Raw genomic sequence first — 26,697 nt, forward strand, 5'->3', positions numbered from 1 at the left:
TCTGAAGCCCTCGCTCCGCAGGACCCTGCCGTGGAGGCGCCCCCGGCCGAGGCTCCCGTGGAGGTCATGCCCCGGGGTGTGGAGGGCAGGCTGGGCACTGACAGCCCCTGGGGGAAGCGGGGATGGCCGCCAGGTGGAGAAGCCGCCATAAGCGGGCCTGTGGGCCCTCCAGATTTGATGCCTGGGTTCTTAACTGTAATTTCCTTTTTGGGAGAGGGTCACGAGCCCTTCTTTGGGGGCACTGAAAGGGTGGCCCACAAGTGCACCCCAGCGTCTCATGAATAGATGGCAGGTGCTAGATGCGTTGCCCACGGCGTTTCAGGAGCGTCTGAGCCCCGGGGAGAGGCCCCTTGCCTGGTGAGGCTGCAGGAAGCACTAATAATGAAATAGGTCCCTCTCGGAAAAATAAAAGTCGTTGTCAGTGGTGAAAACTGACGAAGCCCAACTCAGCCAGGTGGTCAAGGTCAGGGTCAGCAGAGATGAAGGTGGTGAGTTGTGCTGACAGCAGGCACCCTTGATAAGACAGGGAACCTCACCTCTGTGGCCTTTCTCCCCAAACCCACCACCCAAGTGCAAACTGGAGACGGAGGAAGCCGGACCAGTGACCCAGGGAACATTGCCCCCAAGCCACTGATGTGAGAATATCTGACCAGTCCCAGCAGAGGGGCAGTCTACGAAGCTCCCGCCCAGCCCTCCTGAACTGCCCAAGGTTATGCCCAAAGGCGACGAAAGTCTGAGGAAACGCACCAGCCCAGAGGAGGCCAAGGAGACGTGAGAGCTACCAGCCCCGTGGGTCCCTCGGGGTCCTGGGACAGAGGAGGACACTGGGGAGACACTGGTGAGACCTGAGTCAAGTCTGAAGTCTAGTTAGGGATGGCTCTGTGGAGGAAAACAACTCTCCCAGCCAGAACCGATTGCTCATTATCTTTTTTTTTGATTGATTGAAGTATAGTTGATGTACAGTATTATATGAGTTGGAGTCCCAGGTGGCGTTAGTAGTAAAGAACCTGCCTTTCAATGCAGGAGATGTACGAGACCCGGGTTAGATCCCTGGGTCGGGAAGATCCCCTGGAGGAGGGCATGGCAACCCACTCCTGTGTTCTTGCCTAGAGAATCCCCATGGATAGAGGAGCCTGGCGGGCTGCAGTTCATAGGGTTGCACAAGGTTGGACATGGCTGAAGCAGCTGAGCACAGCACAGCACATTATATAAGTCACAGGCGCCGGCATAGTGATTCGCAGTCTTTAGAGGCTGGACTCCCCTCGCAGTTATTATCCGGCATTGGCTGTGCTCCTTGCACTGTGCCCTATATCTCGTAGCAGGTCTTCCATATAAGCCTGTAGCACTGACCCCTCCACCCTTGTCCCCCCCACCCCCCGCCTTCCCTCTCCCCACTCTAACCGCTGGCTTCTTCTTTTCTTCTGAGTCTGTTTCCTTTTGGTTGTTTGTTGTAGTTTCGTCACTGAGTCATGTCCGACTCTTTGCGACCCCATGAACTGTAGCACGCCAGGCTTCACCATCCAAACTAAGTCCCAGAGTTTGCTCAAGTTCATGTCCATTGAGTAGGTGATGCTATCTGAACATCTCATCCTCTGTCGCCCCCTTCTCCTCCTGCCTTCAGTCTTTCCCAGCATCAGGGTCTTTTCCAATGAGTCGGCTCTCCACAGCAGGTGGAACGTATTGGAGCTTCAGCTTCAGCATCAGTCCTTCCAATGGATATTCAGGGTTGATCTCCTTTGGGATGGACTGGCTGGATCTCCATGCTGTCCAGGGGACTTTTGTGAGATTCCTCTAGCACCTCAGTTCAAAAGCATCCACTCTTCAGGGCTAAACCTTCTTCATGGTCCAACTCACATCCATACATGACTACTGGGAAAACCATAGCTTTGACTACACAGTCCTTCATCGCAAAGTGATAATTCTGCTTTCTGCTATGCTGTCTAGGTTTGTCGTGGTTTTCCTTCCAAGGAGCAAGCGTCTTTTAGAGTCATGGCTGAAGTCCCATCTTCTGTGGTTTTTTCGTTGCTGTTACATCCGCCAGCTTGTTGCATTTTCGATTCCGTGTATAAGTGACGTCAGGCAGTGTTTGTCTTTCTCTGTCTGACTTGACGCTCCAAGCCCATTCACGAGGTTGCAACGGGCACGTCTCCTTCTCTTTTAAACGGCTGAGCCGTCTCCCACTGAGCGTGTGTTCTTTATTTGTTCATCTGCTGACGGACACTTCGGTTGCTTCCACATCTTGGTACAAAAAATGCTGTTGTGAACTTTGGGGTGCATGTATTTTTTCAAACAATGCACTATGGGAAAGAGAAATTAAGGAAACAATCCCATTCGCTATCACATCAAAACAAATACAACACCTGGGATGAAGCCTGCCCGAGGAGGCGTAAGATCTGCATCAGGAAGGCTGTGAGACGCTGATGAGGAAAAGCTGGAAATGGCACAAACAGGTGGGAAGATGCACTTTGTCCTTGAAATGGAAGAACTGATATTTTAAAAATGACCACACTATCCGAGGCAACTTACAGATTCAGTGCAACCCCTATCATAATACCAGTGGGATCTTTCACAGAACTAGAACAGATAATGTGAGAAAGTTTGTATGAAAATGCTAAAGACCCCCAAGAGCCAAAGCAATCTTGAGAAAAGAGGAACAGAGGTAGAGGAATCATGGTTCCTGGCTTCAGACGACACTACAAAGCTACAGTAATCAAGGCAGTGTGGCGGCAGGGCAAAAACAGACGCACGGTCAGTGGAGCAGGACGGGGGCCCGGAGAAGAGCTCACCCCACGGCTAGGCAACCCACGACGAAGGAGGCAGCCACAGCCAGGAGAGAAAAGACAGTCTCTCCAAGAAGGATGTCGGGAAAAGGAGACGGTTATGTGTGAAAGAATGGAATCAGAGCATTCTCTAATGCCTTACACAAAAATAAAGGCAAATGGACTGAAGGTCTAAACGTAAGATCTGATGCTGTAAACTCCTAGAGGAAAACAAAGTCACAACACTTTTGACTTAAGTCACTGAGGTGTTTTTTTTTTTTTTTTTGGAACCACCTCTTAGAATAATGGAAATAAAAGCAAAAATAAACAAATGAGACCTAATTAAACTTAAAAACTTTTGCACAGCAAAGGAAACCAGTGATAAAGGGAAAGGCAACCTACTGGATGGGAGAAAATGTTTGCAAATAATATGACCCATAAGGGGTTAATATCCAAAATATATAGACAGCTTTTACAGCTCAACATCAAAATAAATAAATAACTGAATAAACAACGTAATTAAAAACCAGGCAGAAGATCTGAACAGATGTTTTTCCAAGGAGGACATGCAGATGGCCAATCAGCTCAGCTCAGCTCAGTCCAGTCGCTCAGTCGTGTCCGACTCTTTGCAACCCCATGAACCACAGCACGTCAGGCCTCCTTATCCATCACCAACTCCTGGAGTTCACTCAGACTCACGTCCATCAAGTCCGTGATGCCATCCAGCCATCTCATCCTCTGTTGTCCCCTTCTCCTCCTGCCCCCAATCCCTCCCAGCATCAGAGTCTTTTCCAATGAGTCAACTCTTCGCATGAGGTGGCCAAAGTACTGGAGTTTCAGCTTCAGCATCATTCCTTCCAAAGAAATCCCAGGGCTGATCTCCTTTAGAATGGACTGGTTGGATCTCCTTGCAGTCCAAGGCACTCTCAAGAGTCTTCTCCAACACCACAGTTCAAAAGCATCAATTCTTTGGCGCTCAGCCTTCTTCACAGTCCAACTCTCACATCCATACGTGACCACAGGAAAAACCATAGCCTTGACTAGATGGACCTTAGTCAGCAAAGTAATGTCTCTGCTTTTGAATATGCTATCTAGATTGGTCATAACTTTCCTTCCAGGGAGTAAGCGTCTTTTAATTTCATGGCACATGAAAAGATGCCCAACACGGCTAGTCATCAGGGAGATGCCAATCAAAGCCACGCCTGTCAGAACGGCCCTCGCCCGGAAGAACATGAGCAGTGAGCCTGGGTGAGGACGTGGAGGAGAGGGAGCCGCTGTGTGCTATTGGTGGGACTGTGAACGGCTGCAGCCACTGTGTGAAAAACGAGGTTCCGGAGAAAATTCAAAAGAGGGCGACCTCGCCATCCAGCAGCCCCACTGCTGGGCACGTGCTGGTCACGCCTCATCGTCCTCCATGGGTAAAGGGACCCGATAAACGCTCCCAGAGCCACTGACGTAAGCTCTGCAGCTGGCGTCTGAAGGCGTAGTTTATCATCCCCAGTACCTTCCTAGTTTTTAAGGGCAGGCTTCACTTTCCGGCAGCGGTCTGCTCCTCGTCACAGCCGGGATGTTCCGTCAGTTGCCCACGCGTCGGCCAGGTGAGGGCAGGTGTGGTCTCTGAGGGGCTGCGAGCGCTCTGTGTGGGCGCGTCTAACTTCCACAGGTACACCCTGAGACAGGTGCACCCTGAGACAGGTGCACCCTGAGACAGGTACTTCTGTTTCCATCTGGGGGGCTGGGCACACACAGGGTCGCCGAGAGGCCTGAAGGGAGCATCGGAGGGCCCACACGTGCAATCGCCAAACCGCCCAGGAGCAGGTCGCTGCCGGAAAGTGGAGCCTGCCCTTAAAACACAGGAAAACACTGGGGATGAGAAACGACACCTTCAGACGCCAGCTGCGCCGCTCATGTCGGTGGCTCTGGGAGCGTTTATCGGGTCCCTTTAACGACAGGTGCCGCAGTTCCTGTCCCCGAGGAGCTGAGGGCAGCTAATGGGCCTGCTCAGGGCAGCCGTGGGAGCCCCACCTGCACGTGGGTTACCTTGAGGCCCAGACCTGCGGATGGCGAGGCCGCGAGGAGCGAATGGGAGAAGCCAGGCCCTCAGCTGCCAGAGAGGTGGGAGGGGATGAAGACACAAGGCCACACAGCAAACAAGCAGCTGCTGGGGCCACGCAGCCCTTCTGAGCCAGAGTCTGAGGCCCAGGAGTCTGCACGTGTAGGGGGCTCCCGAGGTATCCTCACACTGGTCGGCACCGAGCTATGGGTACCAGCCACGTGGATTTCAGCCCGGTCTGATGCTGGGGGCGCCTGCGTCCAGTATTGGTGCTTTAGCTGGGCACCGCTCTCCCACGTCCAGCCACTTTCCCCCCCACCCCACTGGCTCCTCTAGCCGCAGGACTGTTGCTGCCTGCGCGAGGCGGGCAGGGCTTTGGCCAGGTTGGATGGATGTGTGCCTTGCCCTGGGGAGATCCCAGAGTCCCCTGCCCCGGAGAGACGACCACCTGCAGCCCTGCCCCTCGGCCCTCCAGGGGAGCTTGCCGTGGTCCCTTCTCCCAATTGTCCAAATCTGCCAAACTTCAGATGCACCAGTTACCAGCAGGGCATCTGGGTCCTGGGGACCCTGACTAGGACCACTGCTAACGAGTCTGCCTGGAAGTGCCACCTGCCTTGGGGCTCTCGCCGACTCAGGGCTGCCCCCCTCCACCATTCCCTTCAGGCCTCTGGGTAACCGTGTGTGTGCACAGACCCCCCCCCACACCCCCGCACAGATGGAGCGAGGGGGCCAGGGCATGGGACCTGCCGGCTGAAGGGCTGCAGGCGGAAGCTGCGTGTCTCCTGCAGAGCCCAGTCCTCCAGATGCTTGCTGAGCTCTTGGCTGACCTCTCCACGCTGAGCAGACACCAAAGCGGGGGGACCTTCACCTGGAAGAGCTGTCTGCAGTCACCTACCCCAGAAGAGGGACCATGGTCACGGCTGCCCAGACAGAGGAGCCTGCCCACGCCCCATGGCTGCTGAGACGAATTACTACAAGCTGGGAGCTTAACACAACAGAAACCTCCCCTCTCACAGTCTGGAGAGCGGCAGTCCCAAGCCAAGGGGTCAGCAAGGGTGGGCTTTCCCGGAGGCTCCGGGGGCTACCCCCTGCCTCCACCAGCGCCCAGCTGTGGGCACGTTGTTTCAGAGCCCGCTCAGGCGTCATGTGGCCGGCTGTCCTCCACGGGCCTCTTCTCGTCCCCAGGCCTCCTCCTGAGCCCCCTCTTCCTACGACACCAGGCACGTTGGATCAGGGCCCACCCTGCTGTAGAGTGGGCTGCTGTAACGAATTACATCTCTAAGGAGCCTGTTTGCAAGTAAGGCTGGGCTCTGAGGTGCTGGGCGCGGGGCTCCACACGAGAATTTGCGGGGGTGAGGGTACAATTCCTCACAATGCTGGGGGGGGGTCGGCTTTGAATTTCTTTCATGCTGAAATACCTACCAGCAGTTTATCAAATGCAATTCTTCTCTTTTCTTCTCCTCCCTCTTGGCGACCCAGCACAGGCTGATTCTAATCTCCTTTGTTAGCACCCCGGTTCTGTGGTTCTGGCTTACCTCTGGGCTGGGGGAGGGGAATGTGGCCGCCGTGGACCGTGCCCTGCTCGCTGGCCCGCGCCCCCCACCCCCGCACTCCTCAGCCTCCGAGCAGTCACCTCATCCCCCCCATGGCAACCTGCCTTTGTCCCTGTCCTGGCACGACACAGCCCGTCAAAGCTGCGGAGCCCAGGCTCTCTGTGCACCGGAGGATATTTTCAGCCAAGAGAAAAAAATCTTTGAGAGAAGGAATTTTTAAGATCTCAGAGAAAAATAATAATTGCAGACTGCACTGTTATTAAGTCTATTTTTAGAGAGCTTCTCGCGCTGTTCCTCCCACCCTAACTATCAGTTGTGAAAAGTGATATGTGTTTTCACCTGCAGAGCGCAAACCCAGCATGATTCCAGGTCTGATTTATCTATTCAGGGCAAGCGGATCTTCAGTGTCAGCTCCGCTCGCCTCGGCAGAGAAGGACCATGAAGTCCTGGAGTCAGAGGTGGAGTTAAACCCACGCTGAGGGTGCCAGCTGCCATCACCCTGAGTGCTGGACCGCCGCCCAGGGAGAGAGCGGCTGCCAGGCCAGGAAGGGGGCATGGCGGGGCCGGACCCCCGCAGTGAGGGCACGCATCTGGCTTTGGGCGGCCCGGAGGGAGGGTCACCTTGGCTGGCACGGCCCGCAGCCAGCAGGAGGCCCAGGGAGACTCACGCCCTGCACCTTCTCTCCGTGACCCCGAGGAGGAAGGGCCAGGCGGTCTGCGGGCGTCTGTGTGGCCGTGGTCACTGTCGGCCAGCCTCAGCCGTGCATCCGTGCTCCCCGCCCTGGCCTGACGCTGGAAGCCCCTGGAGCATGGGGTCACCAAAAAGCATGGCCCGGGGCTGGGGCCCGAAGCCGGGCGTGGCGGGGTGGCGTCCCACACTCCTGGACGGTCCCTCTGGCTGCCCCACTGGTATCTCAGACCCGCCGTGTCCAGAGCATTTCTCCCGAGTGCTGCCCTCCCAGACTCCTGTGATCCAGGGAACAGCGCCCCTGCACCTGGCCCGCAGGACAGAAAGCAGCGGGTCACTTCTTCCTCCAGCCCCGCTGGGCCTCCACCCCACAAGGCAGAGCCAGCTTCTCCACCCTGAAACTGGGCCTTCTCCCGGCCCCCCACGAGCGGGTCCCACTGAGACTCTGACACCTCCCTCTCGCCGCCACTCAGACGCTTTTCAGGACTCAACATAGAAGGCCCCTCCCAGGGGAAGCCCCCCGACGCCCTCAGGCTGAGTCATGCTCCAGCCTACCCCTGTCTGGCTCCCGAGGGTCAGGGGCCCAGAGCAGGAGTCTCCCAGCACCTGGCAGGTGTGGGGAGGGGGCCACAAGGAGTTAATGAAGGGTCAGGGGATGCGTGAGATCCCAGCAATCCAGGCGCTGCCCTGGGGTCTCATGGTCTCGGGCGGAGGGGGCGGGGGCTCAGGCGGGACCGAGGACAGCCTCAGGACGCCTCCGCTGGCCTCAGGCAGCCCCCGCCCCGCCTGGGCCCTCCACTGGGGCTGGCTGCAGGGCCCGTGAGCTCTCCAAGCCCTCCTCTGCCGGCTCCCCAGGACGCAGACAGATCCACAAGCGAACACGAGCTTGCGATGGGTTCTCGCTGTTTGCTTTGCAGTTAATGACTTTACCTGTCATCTCAAAGCAGAGCCGGGACGACCACAGGGAAGGGGGCCTGGAATCGTCCCCAAAAGGCCAGGCCAAGGAGGGCTGGAGGGCCGGCCCGACTGTGAAAGGGGCCTCGAAGCAGGACAGCGCAGCGCGGGGTGGGCCGGCCGGGAGCGCAGTTTCCCTGTTGCGAAGCGTCCTGCCCGGGCTGACGGAGGCCTGAGGGACGCGCGGGAGGCGGCAGCCCCTCTGCCAGCCCCCAGAAACCCCCGGGGGCTTCCACGAGGGCCTTTAAGGTCTTTCCTGCCAGCAGTGTTCAAACGTTGCACCAGAACCTCACAGCGTTTGTGAAGGAGAAAAACACACAAACTTCCCTCCCAGGCAGGGTCCCCAAATAGAAGTACAAACCAAAATGCAGGGTGCCCACTTAAATCTGACTTTCAGATGAACAGTGAGTACTCTTCTAGTATAAGTGTGTCCCATAACATTTAAGATAAACTTACACTAAAAAGGCAAAGTGATTTATCGGATCAAAAAAAATCCAAGTAAATAAGGAATCCTGTATTTTCTCTCTTTGAACACTTCCCTCAGGCATCCAGCGTGTTCCCAGCACATCCCAGAGGCCACCTCCATGCGGTTCTCAGGATCTCCCAGCGCTTCCGGGAAAGGAAGCTCTGCCCTCTCTAGACAGGCTACTCAGGCTGTGCAGAGCTGTTCAGTGTGCAGACTTCTGACCTTTCAAGAGGCAAACAGCCAGCTGGCGGCAGACAGGCCTGCAGCCAGGCCTCCTGCCCGTCCATTCACTCCTCCCTGCCCCGTCTACCCATCCCCCACTCATCCCTGCCCGTCCTTCCCTCCATCCATCCGTCCGTCCGTCCATTCATCTTCCCAGCACCCCACCGCCCGACCATCCACCTTTCTACCCATCCGTCCATTCACCCCCATATCCATCCACTATCCACTCAGCCAGCCAGCCAGCCAGCTACCCAGCAAACATTTGTTCAGAGCAAATGAGGCTCCGGGGCCTTGTGCAGCTGCTGGGAAACAGAAAGAACAAGACGGAGTCGATGTGCGCAGCGGGCGTCATGATCCACCGAGAAGCTAGCACGTGCTCTAGGGTCAGTGCTCTCACCTAGGGCTTGTGGAGCACCCTGGGCACCCTGGTGCAGGCAGGCATTGTCCTGAAAGTGATCCTGGGGCTTGTCTTCCAGAAGACCAGGGCGTTTGCTAAGAGAGAAGCCGGGAGGCGCTCCAGGGAGCAGCAGAGCAGACGCGGAGCCGCGCGCGCCACTCCCCGCCCACAGACCGAGTTTGCTGCAGCCTCAGACCTGGGCTCCTCCTTTAGCGCTACTGACATCTTTGGACAAGTCAGTGCTCTGCTTGGCTACATCCCTGGCCTCTACCCACTGGATGCCCACAGAAACTGACAGCCACAAATACCTCCAAGCATTGGCCGATGCCTCTTGGGGGCCAAAGTTGCCCCAGTTGAGATCTCTGTGCTAGAGGCTAGAGGGACAAGGAGTATAAAAGTGCACCTTTTTAAAGGAGCTCGTGGTCTTCCCAGAACCTCGGTGGCACAGATGTTGGTGGGACGGGATGGAAAGCAAGCCTGCTACAGCAGCCCCTCGATGGCAGTGGCATCTGAGACTCTCGAAACCACAAGCAAAGGCCTGGAAAGTGTAAAACTATTCAGGCAGGGTTAACAGCGTGAGGTAGATTGCTACTCTTAAATATATATCAATAATATATATGTGTGCATGTATATATAAATGGTCAATAGCATATTGAATTTTTTCACAGTTTATCCAGCATAATTTGCAGTTGGTCTGTATTTGATTAAATGCCGTCATCTTTTATGTACGAGTTACATAAGTAAATAGAAAAATCATTTACAGTCCAACACCCCATGAAAAATTAATCTCAGGTCTGTCCCACACGGCCTTTCTGAGTTGAGCCCTGGGGCTCACTGGGCGCTGGGCGGGGGTGGGGGTGTCGTCCGAGATGCTCTGCAAACTCCGTTTCTCCATCTTAATCAGCTGGAATCTTCAAGAATGTTCCTCGAGTGTACGGATTCAAAACTATAGTTGATGGTTTTTTAATTAAGTAAGTCTTGCAGAAGTTTCAAAACAACAAATTATTTAGTATATTGGCAGACCGGAAGCTTCTCCTGGGAAATCATTTCCTTGGTTGTAACATTACCAGAGTTTGAAAGCAAATCCGCTGCACTGGGGGGCTGGCACAACCCAAGGGGCTCTAGTTTCACCCCTGGAGGGTCTCTGGAAAGAGAGGGGCTGACTGTTTCCCTCTGAGCCTCGGCCTGGCTCTCAGGCCAGGACACCCTCTGGGCTGGCCCTGTGCCCTACCATCCACACACACCTCTCCAGTGAGCTTTGGATATGCCCTCCCACCCCGCCCCATTCAGCAGAGCCCACAGCAGAGCCCCCCGGGGCCAGGCAGGGTGGTGAATGCAGAAAGAAACCATGCTGGCCCTCTTTCCAGGCGCTTTCCTTGCGCCTTCAGGAGACGCCCACTGCCTCCAGCATCAGCTCACTTCGCTCCCCGCCCCCATGGTAGTGGCCTGTGACTGCCGTGCCAGAGGGCCACAACTGGGTGACTTAGGGGAGCAGAGCTTCATTCTCTCCCCATCCTGGAGGCCAGACGTCTGAGAGCAAGGGAGGGTCTCCCACCACCCTCAGCTCCTGGAGGCCCAGGTCTCCTTGGCCGCAGGCGCATCAGTCCTGCCTCTGCTCCGTCCTCTCCTCTCCTCTCCCCGCTGAGTCTCCCCCCTACGTCACTTATAAGGACATTCGCCTTTGGGTTTAGGGCCCACTGGGGTAATCCTGGGTGATTTCATTTCGAGACTCTTAGCTTAGTGACATCTATAAGAATCCCGGGACTCCCACCTATAAGGTTTCATTCACAGGCCCCAGGAGGGCACCATTCATCCCAGGACACCTTCCCCTCCAACAGAGGGCCCCCGCTCCAGATCAAAGGCTTTGTTGAGGTCTTTCCTTCCTCGGTTCCCAGGGTCTCAAGTGTTGCATCCTGTCCCCTGCTGGACAGTCAGCTCCTTCCCCCACCACATTCTGCTTACACGTGGGTGCTCCAACATGCCCCAGGGGCATCCCTGGACTTTAGGCAGGTGCCTTCTCAGCTCCTGGGCTCACTGGCCAGTACTGCCCCCCAGGCTCTGCAGCCTCAGGAGCGGCCATGGGATTGGGAGTTTGCAGTGGTGATGAGCTTTCTCCATGCAGGGCCATGAAATCCCCCAGTTAGAGCCTCTCTGACTTTATTAGGGGCTTGCCTGGTGGCTCAGAGGGTGAAGAGTCCACCTGCAATGTGGGAGGCCCGGGTTTGATCCCTGGGTTGAGAAGACCCCCCTGGAGGAGGAAATGGCAACCCACGCCAGTGTTCTTGTCTAGAGAATTTCATGGACGGAGGAGCCAGCCACATTACAGTCCATGGGGTCACATGACTGAGTGACTAACTATTTTTCTTTTCTTTCTTGACCTTATTCCTTCCCAGCACCTCCCCTGGCTCAGTTCGCCCTCCGTTTCTGTATCCCCTTCCAGCAGGTTGACTTTGGAAGCCATGGGTAAAGGGACACGAGGGGAGGTACAGATGGCCCTGAGTCTCCGCCCAGAGAAGGCTGCCTCCCAACAGGAAGCTGCGTGGGGCTTCCTGTGAGTGGGAAATAAACACATGTGGGGCTTGGGTATCATACTGGAACTAACACTCTTGTCAGGGATCCCAGGCCAGCCCTGAAGGTCTATTAAGAGTTGCTCAAGCTTCTGGGATTGGGGGCTGGGTGCCAGAGATTTCCTTCCAAAGGGTAGTTTGAATTGTTAACCTAAAACAATAAAAAGCCAGTTAGTTTATCAGCAAAAAGGCATTATTCAGGACAGGCAAAGAATTTCAATTTGGGGCATGCAATCTATGGCAAACCACATACAAGTCTGGCAAAGGAAAGAAAACTCTTAGAAGAGAAGGGGAAGTGGGAGGGCTGTTCTAAACAAAGAGTCCATTGGAGGAAATCGGAAGTTGGAAGTGTGGCGGCTTTTCATTGGCTGTGCTGTGCTGGTCCCTCATTGGCTGAGCTGTTGCCAGGTGGGGAGAAAATCTTCCTTTCCCTGCTGGGTAGTTAAGGAGCAGCTTTCTTCCTGTTGGAGACTCAAGGTAGGTGTCTGCTGCGGCTGCTGCTGCTAAGCCGCTTCAGTCGTCTCCGACTCTGTGCGACCCCACAGACGGCTGCCCATCAGGCTCCCTGTCCCTGGGATTCTCCAGGCCCAGAATACTGGAGTGGGTTGCCATTTCCTTCTCCGATTCATGAAAGTGAAAAGTGAAAGGGAAGTCGCTCAGTCGTGCCCAACTCTTAGCGACCCCAGGGACTGCAGCCCCCCAGGCTCCTCCGTCCTGTTGGGATCTGTGTCTACACTGAGCAGTATATGCGTGAGAGCTCCATCTTAGTGAGATTTCCCTTTATTAATTTTCACAGATCATGTTCTTTCGCTTTAAAAATCTAGTAATGCTGAGAAGCCATTACAAAGACAACATTAATAACATGGGAGACATGCTCGTTGTCAAGTTCAGTGAAAAATGCAAGATATCTTTAAAGAATAAAAGAATCCTGTATGAAAGAGCTCTGTGAGGCAGAAGACTAGGTGGGAGGCATGTTGTTCAGTTGCTCAGTTGTGTCTGACTCTTTGCAACCCCATGGGCTGCAGCAGGCCAGGCTTTTCTGTCCTCCACTATCTCCTGGAGTTTGCCCAAACTCTTGTCCATTGAGTCAGTGATGTCATCCAACCATCCCATCCTCTGTTGTCCCCTTCTCCTCCTGCCTTCAATCTTTCCCAGCATCAGGGTCCTTTCTAATGAGTCAGCTCTTCACACCAGGTTGCTAAAGTATTGGAGCTTCAGCTTCAGCAACAGTCCTTCCAATGAATATTCAGGGTTGATTTCCTTTGGGATTGACTGGTTTGATCTCCTTGCGGTCCAAGGGACTCTCAAGAATCTTTTCCAGCACCACAGTTGGAAAGCACCTATTCTTCGGCACTCAGCCTCTTTCTGGCTGGAAAGTAAGCAGCGGCCGCCATGCTTTCCATGATCATTCCTGCTACATTTTGATGTCTGTGTTATTTCCTGTCGCTGCTGTGAGCGATCATTGTAAGCACAGTGGCTTAAGCCGATGCAGACCCGTTCTTTCAATGTCTGGAGGTCAGAAGTCTAAAACCAAGGCATGAGCAGGACTGGTTCCTTGGGGAGGCTGTTTCTTTTCTTTTTCCAGCTTTTGCCAGGATTCACAGGTTCTGGGATTCACAGGTTTGGAAGATTAGGACACTGCCATCTTGGGGGCCATTATTCAGTTCACCAGCGTATTTTCTGATTTTCCCATAGTAAATACACATTATCTTAAAACACACAAAAACATTTAATGCATGTTGTATTGCAGAACTGGGGATGCCCTAGCAGTGGTGGGCTTGTGTACTTATCTACAGTTAAAAGTGCTTAGCAAGGCATCCAAAGTCCCCCTAGTCCAGCTCACTCTTCCACTTCAGCTCCAGGAGTGCTCATCCCCCATCTCTCCAGAACCTTCTCTGCCTTGCTCTCCTAACTTTTGCATCTCCTAGTCCTTCAGCCCACCTCCGGGTCACGTCCCACCATGATCCTCCTCTCTCCGGCTGCCAGCACTCTTGCCTGGACCACCAGGAAGAGCTGTGCTCCCCCGCCCGACCCAGGGAATGCCAGGCGGAGCTCTGGAAGCTCCCAGGCCACTGTACGGCTGCTCCTGCCTGCACCCTCCCCTGACGGTGCAAAGCCCCCACTCCTGCCCCTCTCCAGGGGCCCTGCCACCCACAGTCACCCTCCAGCCAGCCCCGTTTCCATGTCAGCGCAACACGTCGTCTCCCGGACTCTGAACACTCTGGGAAACGACTGCTTTATCCCCTGTCATTGTCTCTTTCCCGGCCCACCCCTCCCATCTCCACCCTCCCGCCCCCCACCTTTCCCATCCCATCGCCCAAAGCATCCTGTTCGTTCGCCACAGTCTCTCCCACTTGGCACAAAGGGGGGATGCAGTGAACACACACTGTACTTCAGAGTCAGTTAGGAAAAGAGGACTGAGATGCAAAGTGGTGAGTGTGCCTGGACAAGGCCTCTGGGAGACCCTCTGAGCCCAGGCTTAGGACGTCCACCTGCCTGGAGGAGCTCCGCTCTGGCCGCGTGGCCCCAGCCCCGCGGAGAAGATGCCTGGGCAATCTCCCTCGCCCCACTGCTCATCTGCTCCCCAAAGCTGCTGAGGAAGGAACGGCCTTTGATTTGCTAGAAAATGATTGATTTGACTCAGTTTGAAGCAGCAGGAGTCATTTTAATTAGCAACGTCTAATGCTGTTAGAAACGATTGCTGCAAATGTTAGCAGCTCCATTTGTTGTCTCTCGAAAGTCACTGCAGTGAAGACCCAGACGTGGCCCAGCCAGAGCGCTGGAGGGACCCTGCGGAGAGCCCGGCCCCTGGTGAGTCACGCAGACCCTGGCGGCCTCGAGGGATTGTCCTGGGGTACGGCCCGCCCCCATCAGGCCTCCAGGGAAACACCACCTTGATGGCCGCCGGGGACACCAGGCTTGGTCAGTGACGGTCCACACCTGTGGGTGGCTCGCGTGCCTGGCACGGGGTGCTCTTGGGCTGGATTTCACTCAGCACATGCAATACCCTGGGGACCCTGGCAGCGTCCCCTCCCACCTGTGAGCTGGGGACGGGCGAGGGTCCAGGGTCCACCCTGGTGAGTGGCCAGGGGGGGTGCCCACCCCTCCTCCAGGGCTGGTTCCAAAGCACTGAGGGGCTGGACATCGGCCACCTCTGGGCTGACAGAGTCCCTGTATTTTGTCCAAGCTCGGCCTTCTGCTCAGCTCTGACCGACACCCAGACAGGGCCTTGGCTGGGCCTGTACTCGGGGCTGGTTGCATCCTTACTGTTGCCCTCACGCCCCATGAGGGCAGGACCCCTATCCCTTGGCACAGTGTCCGGGACTCAGGAGGCATCTGTAAAATAAATGAACAAGAAGATGAATTCACAGGGTGATGTTAAGGATTGAGTCTGCTACCAACCAGGGTTCTTGGCCTTCCCCAGTCAATAGAAATTGATCAGAGGCCAGACAAGAAATTCAGGCAAGGCTTTATGCGGCCCCTGCTGCAGCAGAGAGAGGCGAGAACAAACAGCTGCCCTCGCTTGCTCGCTGAGGGGGTTGAGCTGGCTCCTTACATGGGTGAGCAGGGCTGTGTCCAGGCTTTGGCCCAGAGGGGTGGTTGGGAGGCCTGCCCACCCCTTCGGGGGTGTTGAGTGCAGGGGCCACGCGCAGCACACCCTGCGTCTTTGGCCGCTGGTCGTCCGGAAGTGGCCGTGGGCTTCTGGGCTTTCGCAGCCTGTCCGTGCGTCGCGCACGCTGCGCACGAGCGTGCAGCCGCCGCGTCAGTCCCTTACCGTCTCGTTTTGCTTCTGGAGGAGACGTGTGTCCACGTGCAAGCACGGCAGCAAAGGGCCCCAGGTCCCAGCGGCCAGAGCCCGGCCTCCCCTCGACGCCGGACGGCTGCTCGGCGAGCGCTGCTGCGGGAGGAAGCGGGGAGGGCGGGCTGTTCCGTCCAGACGCCGCGCCACTCTCTCCAGTCCGCTCAGCCCCACCGAGGGCACTGGCGCTGCAAGCCTCGGGCCATGCCTGGCTCCCAGGGGCAGCCACGGCACCACGCGGCGACAAGCGGCCTTTCCTCCGAAGCCGCACTCCAAGCCCTGACAGGAGGTCTTTACGGGCCGGGCTCTGGAGCGGATCACACCTTCCCCTGCAGTCTCTCAATCCCCTCCACCCTTCATGGTCCATGGTGAAGAACGCCACCCCTGCATGAGTCTGCCCGGATGAGAGGGTGCCCTGAGGCTGAAACGCCTCCTTCCCAGGGCAGGCCCGCAGCCCAGACTCCCAGACGCGCCACCCTCAACCACCTGCCCTTGGGTGAGCTGGGCTGCGTCCAGCCCTCTTGCTGCCCCCGAGCCAGGGAGGGTCTGGGCTGTGGAGGGAGCACTGAGCAGAGCTCGATCCCTGGGTTGGGAAGATCCCTTGGAGGAGGGCATGGCATCCCATGCCAGTAGTCTTGCCTTGAGCATCCCATGGACAGAGGAGCCTGGCGGGCTACAGTCTATGGGGTCGCAAAAGAGCTGGACATGACTGAGCGACTGAGCGCACACACACGTGCTCCCTGATACAGGCTGGAGATTCAGGTTCTTCTCCAACAAGCCAGGGAGGCGATCAAGGGAAACAGGAACTGAATCTAAGGTGGGGATGGGACCCCCCCGCCCCCGCCCAGTGTGTGTCTGCCAGGACTAGGGGCATCTGCTGTGCTTTGCTGGAAAATGGATGACGCTTCCTTCCAAGCTGATCACAGCCTGCGATCAGGCCCAGGCAACTCAGCTTTCCAAGAATCCGCCAGGCAAATCCTTCCCAGGCACCGACTGCAGTTTTCAAAGCTCTCTCATATCTGTTCTCTCATAAAAGAAAAGAAAAGAAAAGCCACTGCTTGTTGAGCGCTTGGTGTGTGCGTGCCAACTGCCGAGCAGCGGGAGTTAGAGCCGGTCTCGTCCGGCTGTGCCGTGGGTGAGGCCTTGTCATGGCGATGGTGCCCATGAGGAGACTGAGGTGCAGAGAGGTGAACCCGCCTGCCCAGGGGTCCCCCGGTGGCCAGTTGGTAAAGAATCTGCCTGCCAATGCAGGAGACCTGGGTTAGATCCCTGGGTCGGGGAAGATTAAGATCCCTTGGAGAAGCGGCATGGCAACCCACTCCAGTATTCCTGCCTGGAGAACCCCATGGACAGAGGAGCCCAGTGGGCTGCAGCCCACGGGGTTGCAAAGAGTCGGACCCAAGCCGAGCAACTGGCGCGACAGCATGGGGTCAGACAACAAAGAGGCCGAGAACTCGCTGCTCCCAAACCACACCCTCTGGCCTCTGTCCAAGGCTCCTGACCGCCTGCCCAACCGATGACCCAGAGCTCAGCTTTCCAGCAAGAAGAATCACGTTGCTGTGCAGAGGTAAGGACAGCTGGGCGTTGGCGATGTGGGCAGCAGGCACTCTTTACCTTCTGGGATTTCTGAAGATGTTCACGCAGAAAAGTGAAAAGTGAGTGATGAGCTCTGAAGGTGCCCAGGCCAGGCCTGGAGCTGAGGACCATGTCCCCCAGGCCTAGGGTCTCAGTGTCCAGAGTCTTCAAAACTTTAGCGAAAACAGCAAAGGGAAAGTTAAAGCCAATCTTTGCTGCAAAGGGAATTTAATCTGTACCTTTTCTCATCTTCTCCTCGGCTTTAGGGCTCAGACGGTGGGGGTGAGGGGTGGGCGGCAGGCAGACAGGCAGGCATCCTGCCTGATTCACAAACAGACAGCTTGGTGGTCCGCACTCCTGGACGCCACTGTTTCATCCTTAGAGGCACCAGGGTGGGCGGGGCACCCGGAAATGCTCACCAGTGCTCCAGAGACAGCTGGGTTGGGTACCAGGCAGAGCTGGGGGTCAGGACTTCACAGCAAGAGGCTCTGAGGATGCTGGGGTCTCAGGAGGCCCTGGCCCTTTCCCAGCATGCCTGGCAAGGTAGTGGGGGGGCCTGCCGCCCAAAGAGTGCACCCTTGGGCAGGTGACAGCTCCTCTGTGTCCCAGCTGTCGCATCAGTGAAACCAGGGCGTCCTGAGGGTGAGATCACATAAAAGATGGTCTGACGCACAGTAAAGTGAGTCACTCAGTCCTGTTGACTCTTTTCAACCCCCTGGCCTGTAGCCTACCAGGCCTCTCTGTCCATGGGATTCTCCAAAAAAGAATACTGGAGTGGGCAGCCACGCCCTTCTCCAGGGGATCTTCCCAACCCAGGGACTGAAGCTGGGTCTCCTGCACTGCAGGCAGGCTCTTTACCATCTGAGCCACCTAACACTTGGTGAAAGCAGTCACTCCGAGCGTGAGCCGGCTGTGTGAGCCGGGAGCAGGGCGGGGGCAGCGGAGTCTCTGCACCACTTTCGTCGAAGTCTCTAGAGACGCTCACGTGGCTGACGCCCACATACAGAGCGACAAGCCCACCCCTGAGGAGACCCTCCCCAAGGTCTCTGGGGAGGCCCGCGTGGGGAGGCAGCGGGGCCCCGTGGGTGGACCTCACTCCTCCCCCCTAGCCAGGTTCTCCCAGTGCACAGAGCCCTGGGGCCCCTGGTGAGGCTGAGGAAACGGGGCTGCTCCCTCTTCCCAGGAGCCTGGAATCTCACCTGGAGATCAGGTGGCAGTTCAAGGCGTGTCCAAGGCAACGGCAGGCCTGGAGAGGGATGCCCACACCCCAGGCCCTGCAAGAGGCACAGATGGAGGCTGAGGCGGGGAAGTGGAGCTGGGAGTCTAGTGGGGCACACCGCCGGCACGCAGCTGCTCCCCTCGGATGCCCACAGTCCCGGCCCCGAGGCGGACGCTGGCCCCTCCCCGCTGGGGGAAGCAGGGACCACCTCGCCCCCCTCGTCCCTGGAGGCCAGGCTCTGCAGAGGGCGATCTGGGACCTGTGTGTGTCCCTGGAGCCTGAAGCCCAGCAGGTGCAGCGTGCACGCACCGCTTAGTCAATTCCAAATCCCCGGCTGCCAGGCCGCAGGGGGTAGGTACATTTTTAGAAATCAGAACGTTGATAAAAATAGGTAGTTGGTGGGTCCTGATGGCAGAGGACGTTCCAGGCTCTCCAGCAGGTGCTTTGGGCAGAGGGCGGTCCCTCCTAACTGTGCTCTCGCGTGAAGTGCAAAGGGACAAAGCAGTCACGTCCCCGGGGAGAAAGTCTTTTTCCGAGGACCCCCTTCCCCAGCCTCAACACTCCGACATTCCAGAGCAGAGCCACCCGTCAGAGGCCCCTCACGCCCAGCAGAACCGGCAACTGCTGAGCGATGCACGCGCACCCTGGGCTTTCTTTCCGCGTGGCTGCCCCAGGTGAAGAACGCAGACTGCGAAGCTGAACCGGTCGGTCCACTGTGCACCAGGCCCCGTTCACCGTGACACGAGCCCCGCCCACCGTGGCCCGGGGCCCACCCACCGGGACCCTGCCCCACCCACTTTGCCTTGGCCCCGCCCACCGTGCCCGAGCCCCGCCCACCATGCTCTGGCCCCGCCCGCGTGGCTTGGGTCCATCAGCCTTCCCGTTTGCCCCTAGAGGCCGCTGGTTCTGCAGTTCCAGTCCACAGGGGCCTTGGCTTTCTCCCAGACACCCGTGAGTGAGTCGCCTTGAAGAGCAAGAGCCTTCGTTTTTGGCCCTCAGGCAGATGTTAGGAAGTCGGGGCACGAGGGTCAAGAAAAACCTGTCCCGAGGCTCTCTGCCGGGGGAGGGGGGACGGGGGAGGGGGGACGGGGGAGGGGGAGAGGGGATGCGAGGAGGGGGCGGGGCAGGGGCGGGGCTGGGGGAGGGGCGGGGGCCGCCCCTGCTCTGCCTGGCCGTCTCATCTCCTCGCCTAGCGCAAGGGCGAGAAGCCTTCCTGACATTCAAGGCTGTTTCTGTGCTGAAAGCACAAACACGCTGCTGGGGCTTAATAAGCCTACTTAATTAAGCCGTAAGTCTTAAAATTAAGTTACAGTGAGATCCATACATCCCTTTGAAGAAGTGTAAGTGAGGGCGGCAGCCGAGTCCCTGGGCTGGCTGGCGGGAGCCGCCCTCCACCTCCCCTGGCTCCTCTGAGTGGCCCTCGTGGTGCTGATAGCCCGGGGCGCTGCGCCAGCCTGGGGGCCTCACCTGGAAGAGCTCTGCCGCCCGCAGTGGGAGGACACTGGCCACGCCCCAGGGCTGCCCCGCGGCTTTGCGGGGCGGGTGCTCTTACCGGCCCAGCACGGCAGAAACTCAGGGCCGCAGAGTAAGGCTGCACGGTTGAGCCGCAGGTCCGTAGGCAACGCCTTCGTCTGCTCCCCACAGTTGTGCCGAGACCACTCTGCTTCTCCAGCCTGGAGCCTACTCTGACTTCCACGACCAGGTCTGTTTTGCTAGATCAAAACCCTGCTGGAGGGGCTTCCCTGGGGGTCCAGTGGTTAACGCTCCGCCTTCAATGCAGGGAGAGTGGGTTCAGTCCCTGATCGAGAAGCTACGATCTCATACGCTTCCCGCCAAGAAATCCAGAACGTAAGCAACAGAAGCAGCTACTGTGATGTGTCCAATAGAGACTTTAAAACGGTCCACATTTAAAAAAATCTTAGAAAACATTACTGGAAATGATGAGTAATTGCTCGTTCCCTAACTCTGTTCCCAGCTCCGAAAGTGCCTAGCCCGCTGGTGACCGCTGCAAGGGCCAGGGGCACCACCGTGCCGGCTGGAACTGTGGGCAGAGGGCAGAGAGGCCGAGCCCCAGCCCCCGGCAGAACGGCACCAAGCTCCAGGGAGGAGTTGGCCCCACTGCTCCCCAGGTTCTGAGCAGGTGGTCAGGGCACCTGAGTGGGTCCCCGGGGATCTGCAGCAGAGGCTGGAAAAGCCAGCTGCCCGGGCTCCTGGAGGCCAGGGTCCTGGGGGTGCAGCCCCTCCTGCCGGGGAGATGAGGCGCCACCAGTTCCGGGGAAGTCGGGGTCAGATGTAGACCCTCTCAGGGGCATAAGGGCTCAGCCCCATCTCAGCCAGCCCATGACTCTTTAGCTGAAACCAGAGCCTGGAGCCAAATCACAGAAAACCTAAATTTCCAGGTTGAAAAGCTGTGTCTTGACGCTGTGTGCAGTCGGCCCAGACACCGTGAGGCCCGCAGGGAGCACCATCCTCGGTCGACACTGACAGAATTCTCGGCTTTCGGCTAGAGCAGGGTGGAGAGAGCTGAGGGCGGCTCCCGCAACAGCTGATGGGCGCCTGCGGTCAAGGGCCAGATCAGTACCGGCCAGGCTGCGCGGGCCTCCCAGACAGCGAGGGAGGAAGAGACAAGTGGGCCTCGGGCTCTCCCCTTGCAGCCCCACTGTGCACCTGTCGCCCCGCCTCTGCTCTCCAGCGGCCTTTCTAGTGTGGGGCTCACTGCACCACGGGGCGGCCCTTCTCTCCTGGTGAGAGAACTGGGACCCTCCAGAGACTCCCCCTGTTCCCAGCCGGGGGGCTCTCTGCCCAGGACCATCTTGTTCTTCCTCTGATAACGTGAAACGATAGCCTCACTCGATCATTCCTTTCCTAACATTTTGCAGTTGCTGTGCCAGCAATGGGCTGTGTTCACTGAAGCTCTTCAGGCATAATTTGATTAAGATGTTGAAACACCATCGCAGAAGCACAGCTCCGGAATAATCCATATGGACAGCTGGTAGAAACACGAGCTGGGGCCCCTCACACCCAGGAAGCTAGAAGCAAAGCGGAAGGACACTGCCTTCTTCCCAGCGCACGGTCAACTCCTTGCACACTGACCTCACGTGCAAAGGCACTGCGGTTAGCTGTGCTTGCCACTGAGGATGATGACCCCTGAAGGCCTATAACAAAAACGTGTCCAACCCTCCTTTTCACAGCCGGGGTCTCTGTATTACTCATAAGAAATGTAAGTGAGAGCAGACAGCTACTGGTTGAGTTCCGGCTGTGCATAAATTCTCTGTCCTGGATTACTCACGGTCTGATTATGGAGATAACGCATGTGCCCGTTAAACAACAACAGAGACAGCACAGATGAAGGGGAATTAACTGGCAAACAGTGTGGTTCTCTTTAGGGAGCAGAGAAGTGTGGAGAAGGAGATACGTGAGCGTGTGGAGGCGTGTGTGACAGGACTTCCTCGGGAGGGGGGGTTTCATACCGGACTTTGAATCAGCCAGTTTTACTTGCCCAAGGTTCTGGGGGTCAGCAGTCTGGACTGGCCTCATCTGGGTGACTCCTGAGCTGCAGACAGCTGGCAGCTGGTGGTCCTGCACGGTCCCAGATGGCCTCGCCCGCACGCTGGCTGGTTGGGACTAACCGTCGGCTGGGCCTCCCTCCCCTCTGAGCCTGGGCTCCTTTATGTGTCGTCTCAGGGCAGTGAGTTGAGGGTGAGACCCCGCCCCCATCCCGGTTCCCGTAGCCTTGTCCACCGCTTCCTGTTGGTCTCCGCAGGCCTAGAGGTCAGCCCTGGTGCAAAGGGCAGGAAAACAGCTCCGCAAAGAGCTGCGGAGTCATGCTAGAAAGGGGCCTGTGCTCAGGGATGGCAGGAATTGTGTCCTGCTGTGCATACAATTGAACATCCTTGGAAAAACCTCCGTGTTGCAAACCACTAGCCTCAGGTGGGATCTTTTTGTGTCTCTGGGTTTCCCAGGAGGCTCATGGTAAAGAATCCTTCGCCAGTGCAAGAGATGCAGAGACATGGGTTCGATCCCTGGGTCGGGAAGATCCTCTGAAGGAGGAAATGGCAACCCACTCCATTAATCTTGTCTGGGAAATCCCATGAACAGAGGAGCCTGGCAGGCTACAGTCCGTGGGGTTACAGAGTCGAATGCAACAGTGTGAATGTCTGTAGGAAGTTGTATGATACCCTTTCTACGCTGTGAAGAGCCACAGGCTAGCAGGCCTTAGTAAAATCGCTGGTTGACACATGATGGTCCTGGGAGAGTTTGAGTGGGAAGCAGATGGCATCCAGATCACATCGAGGGTGTCAGTAGTCGGTGCCAAAGGGCACGAGCAATCTGAGCCCGTGAAGAGCTGTCTGATGTCTGATTCAGAGTGGAAGGACCTCCATGCCTACCTGTCTCCAGCATATTTGTGGAGTGAATGAACAAGACGAGGGAATAAAGTAAGGTCCGGTTGGCACTCACACAGGTACCCCTGCCGCTTATGGAGCATTTTATGTACGTGACTTTCTTGACCCATTACAACGTCTTTCAATGCCATTATTACTATCTTCTTATCATACACCCGTCAAGGGCTCCTTCTCCAACCTGTGATGTTCCAACAGGTAACCCTTTCTTGTACACTCCTCATCCCCTGAGGAGAGAGCTTTCAAGGGTCTAAACCTGAGCAGATCTGGGTGAACACATTTAAAGTTTGGAGCAAAATCACATGCAGCAGGGATGCCCGGCCTTATTACTCCCCCATTCCATCTTGTCCTCGCTCAACCCCAGGACGAACAGCCAGAGGCCCTTCTGTTCCCAATCAAGGCAGACTCCAGGGACTTCAGGATCCAGTGGTGGACACAGAGATGCACCAGCTAGGCCCCCTCCAAGAGGACCTGGTGGTCGGCTTTGGGGAGAGGTCAGCACGTAATCTCCAGCTATCAGCTCCCTTGCAGTTCTATCAGCTTTTGCTTTGCTAATGTTTTTGAAACTGTTATTAGGTACACAGATGTTTAAGATTTTTATGCCCGCTTATGAATTGACACCATTATCATTATGAAAAGACTTTCTTCATCCTGGTGATATCTTTGCTCTGAAATATTCTTTGTCTTATAGCCAACCAGCTTTGTTTTGATCGGTGCTTGCATAACGTATCTTTTCTGAATTGTTTTCTTTTAGCCTGCTGCTGCTGCTAAGTCACTTCAGTCGTGTCCAACTCTGTGGGACCCCAGAGATGGCAGCCCATCGGGTTCCCCCATCCCTGGGATTTTCCAGGCAACAATACTGGAGTGGGTTGCCATTTCCTTCTCCAATGCATGAAAGTGAAAAGTGAAAGTGAAGTCGCTCAGTCGTGTCCGACTCTTAGCGACCCCATGGACTGCAGCCTCCCAGGCTCCTCCGTCCATGGGATTCTCCAGGCGAGAGTACTGGAGTGGGGTGCCATCGCCTTCTCCGTCTTTTACCTTTATAGTAATATGGATTTCTTATGATTCAGATTATACCTGGTCTTGCTTATTTACCTAATTGGTTAGTAATTGCCTTTTAATTGGTGGGTTTTGGATCTTTTACATTTATCATTTACATTACATTTCAGTTCAGTTCAGTTCAGTCCCTCAGTCGTCTCCGACTCTTTGCGACCCCATGAATTGCAGCACACCAGGCCTCCCTGTCCATCACCATCTCCCGGAGTTCACTCAGGCTCACATCTGTCGAGTCAGTGATGCCATCCAGCCATCTCATCCTCGGTCAGCCCCTTCTCCTCCTGCCCCCAATCCCTCCCAGCACCAAAGTCTTTTCCAATGAGTCAACTCTTCGCATGAGGTGGCCAAAGTACTGGAGCTTCAGCTTTAGCATCATTCCCTCCAAAGAAATCCCAGGGCTGATCTCCTTCAGAATGGACTGGTTGGATCTCCTTGCAGTCCAAGGGACCCTCAAGAGTCTTCTCCAACACCACAGTTCAAAAGCATCAATTCTTCGGCGCTCAGCCTTCTTCACAGTCCAACTCTCACATCCATACATGACCACAGGAAAAACCATAGCCTTGACTAGATGGACCTTAGTTGGCAAAGTAATGTCTCTGCTTTTGAATATGCTGTCTAGGTTGGTCATAACTTTCCTTCCAAGGAGTAAGCGTCTTTTAATTTCATGGCTGCAGTCACCATCTGCAGTGATTTTGGAGCCCAAAAAAATAAAGTCTGACACTGTTTCCACTGTTTCCCCATCTATTTCCCATGAAGTGATGGGACCAGATGCCATGATTTGCGTTTTCTGAATGTTGAGCTTTAAGCCAACTTTTTCACTCTCCTCTTTCACTTTCATCAAGAGGCTTTTTAGCTCCTCTTCACTTTCTGCCATAAGGGTGGTGTCATCTGTATATCTGAGGTTATTGATATTTCTCCCGGCAATCTTGATTCCAGCTTGTGTTTCTTCCAGTCCAGCGTTTCTCATGATGTACTCTGCATATAAGTTAAATAAGCAGGGTGACAATATACAGCCTTGATGTACTCCTTTTCCTATTTGGAACCAGTCTGTTGTTCCATGTCCAGTTCTAACTGTTGCTTCCTGACCTGCATACAGATTTCTCAAGAGGCAGGTCAGGTGGTCTGGTATTCCCATCTCTTGAAGAATTTTCCACAGTTTATTGTGATCCACAGTCAAAGGCTTTGGCATAGTCAGTAAAGCAGAAATAGATGGTTTTCTGGTACTCTCTTGCTTTTTCCATGATCCAGCAAATTTTGGCAATTTGATCTCTGGTTCCTCTGCCTTTTCTAAAAGCAGCTTGAACATCAGGGAGTTCATGGATCACGTATTGCTGAAGCTTGGCTTGGAGAATTTTGAGCATTACTTTACTAGCGTGTGAGATGAGTGCAATTGTGCGGTAGTTTGAGCATTCTTTGGCATTACCTTTCTTTGGAATTGGAATGAAAACTGACCTTTTCCAGTCCTGTGGCCACTGCTGAGTTTTCCAAATGTGCTGGCATATTGAGTGCAGCACTTTCACAGCATCCTCTTTCAGGATTTGAAATAGCTCAACTGGAATTCCATCACCTCCACTGGCTTTGTTTGTAGTGATGCTTTCTAGGGCCCACTTGACTTCACATTCCAAGATGTCTGGCTCTAGTGATCACACCATCATGATTATCCGGGTCATGAAGGTCTTTTTTGTACAGTTCTTCTGTGTATTCTTGCCACCTCTTCTTAGGCTAAGTAAATTCCTTTTCTTGATTATAACCCCCTGCACCCTCACCCTATAGGAATGCAACTTTATCTAGTACATTCGGAGGGTGGCACCTAGTTTAAGAAAAAATCACCCCTGGAAAAAATAAGTTTTCTGGTTGACTGACCATTATCAGAAAGGGCCATGAAATGTCAGCAGGCCTCATGGCCAGAAGATGATGTAAACCCCTAAGACCTTTGTATGCATTTATATGAAGCACCTGATTTTGATAAAGGTCAGGTCTGCTGACCCCGCGTGACTCTGTATTCACCCCTGTGTGTAACAAAAAGTGTATAAGCAAACCTGAAAATAAAGACAAGGGATCCGTTTCTGGAAAGACTGATTCCCCCGTGTCGTTCTTTCTTGTTCTCCGTTTTTCTGGCTGAATTCCCGTCTGGAGTGTGGGTATTCGCCAAGCCTGCTAATTTTTCCCCGGCTTCTAAGATCCATGTGAGAGGGAGCACAAGGCGGGGCACCCTCTGCTATTCAAGTGGGTGCCGGTGGCCTACATAGGTGGTGCAAATCTCTTGTCTTGCGATTTTATTGGTATTCCTCGTAAACCGAGTTACTTAGCCTCTTTTTCTCCACTAGTATTTTCCTACTACACTATTTCTTTCTAGTCTCCCTTCATATCTTTAATATAGCAATTAATTCCTGGGACGCTGACTCCGTCCCCACTTCGAATTACCCTGGATCCTCCCCGGCAATCTGCCATAGCTTTTCTTCCAAGGAGCAAGTGTCTTTTAATTTCATGGCTGCAATCACCATCCACAGTGATTTGGGAGCCTAAGAAAAAATCTGCCACTGTTTCCATTTTCCCCCCATCTATTTGCCCTGATGTTAATGTTGGAGAACTGTGTTCTCCAAATGCGGTGTTGGAGAAAACTCTTGAGAGTCCTTGAACTGAAAGGAGATCAAACCAGTCAATCCTAAAGGAAATCAGTCCTGAATATTCATTAGAAGGACTGATGCTGAAGCTGTAATACTTTGGCCACTGGATGTGAAGAACTGATTCATGGAAAAGACCTTGATGCTGGGGAAGATCGAAGGCAGGAGGAGAGGGGGACGACAGAGGATGAGATGCTTGGATGGCATCACCGACACTGTAGACGTGAGTTTGAGCAAGCTCCGGGAGGTGGTGATGGAGAGGGAAGCCTGGCGTGCTGCAGTCCATGGGGTCGCAGAGTTGGACATGACAGAGTGGTTGAACTGAACTGATTTGGCATAAAGTGATGGGACTGGATGCCGTGATC

The 26,697-nt window shown here is 55.3% G+C and overlaps 2 long non-coding RNA genes across 3 annotated transcripts; one reads left to right on the top strand and one right to left on the bottom strand.

Annotated features, from left to right (window-relative positions):
* Positions 1–6,030: 6,030 nt before the first annotated feature.
* LOC105607203 (uncharacterized) lies at positions 6,031–18,990 on the bottom strand. Its single transcript, XR_006059046.2, has 2 exons — positions 18,233–18,990; positions 6,031–17,669 (listed from the first exon to the last, which is right to left on the bottom strand). It is a non-coding gene; the product is annotated as an uncharacterized LOC105607203 (long non-coding RNA).
* A 135-nt stretch (positions 18,991–19,125) lies between these two features.
* LOC132659542 (uncharacterized) lies at positions 19,126–25,781 on the top strand. Of its 2 annotated transcripts, XR_009600070.1 has the most exons (3): positions 19,126–19,203; positions 19,897–19,954; positions 20,652–25,781. It is a non-coding gene; the product is annotated as an uncharacterized LOC132659542 (long non-coding RNA). The 2 variants fall into 2 exon arrangements; XR_009600069.1 differs by lacking the exon at positions 19,126–19,203 and having other exon boundaries at positions 19,767–19,954.
* Positions 25,782–26,697: the final 916 nt, after the last annotated feature.

Source organism: Ovis aries, chromosome 3 (assembly GCF_016772045.2).
Source record: "Ovis aries strain OAR_USU_Benz2616 breed Rambouillet chromosome 3, ARS-UI_Ramb_v3.0, whole genome shotgun sequence".
Lineage (NCBI taxonomy): Eukaryota > Metazoa > Chordata > Mammalia > Artiodactyla > Bovidae > Ovis > Ovis aries.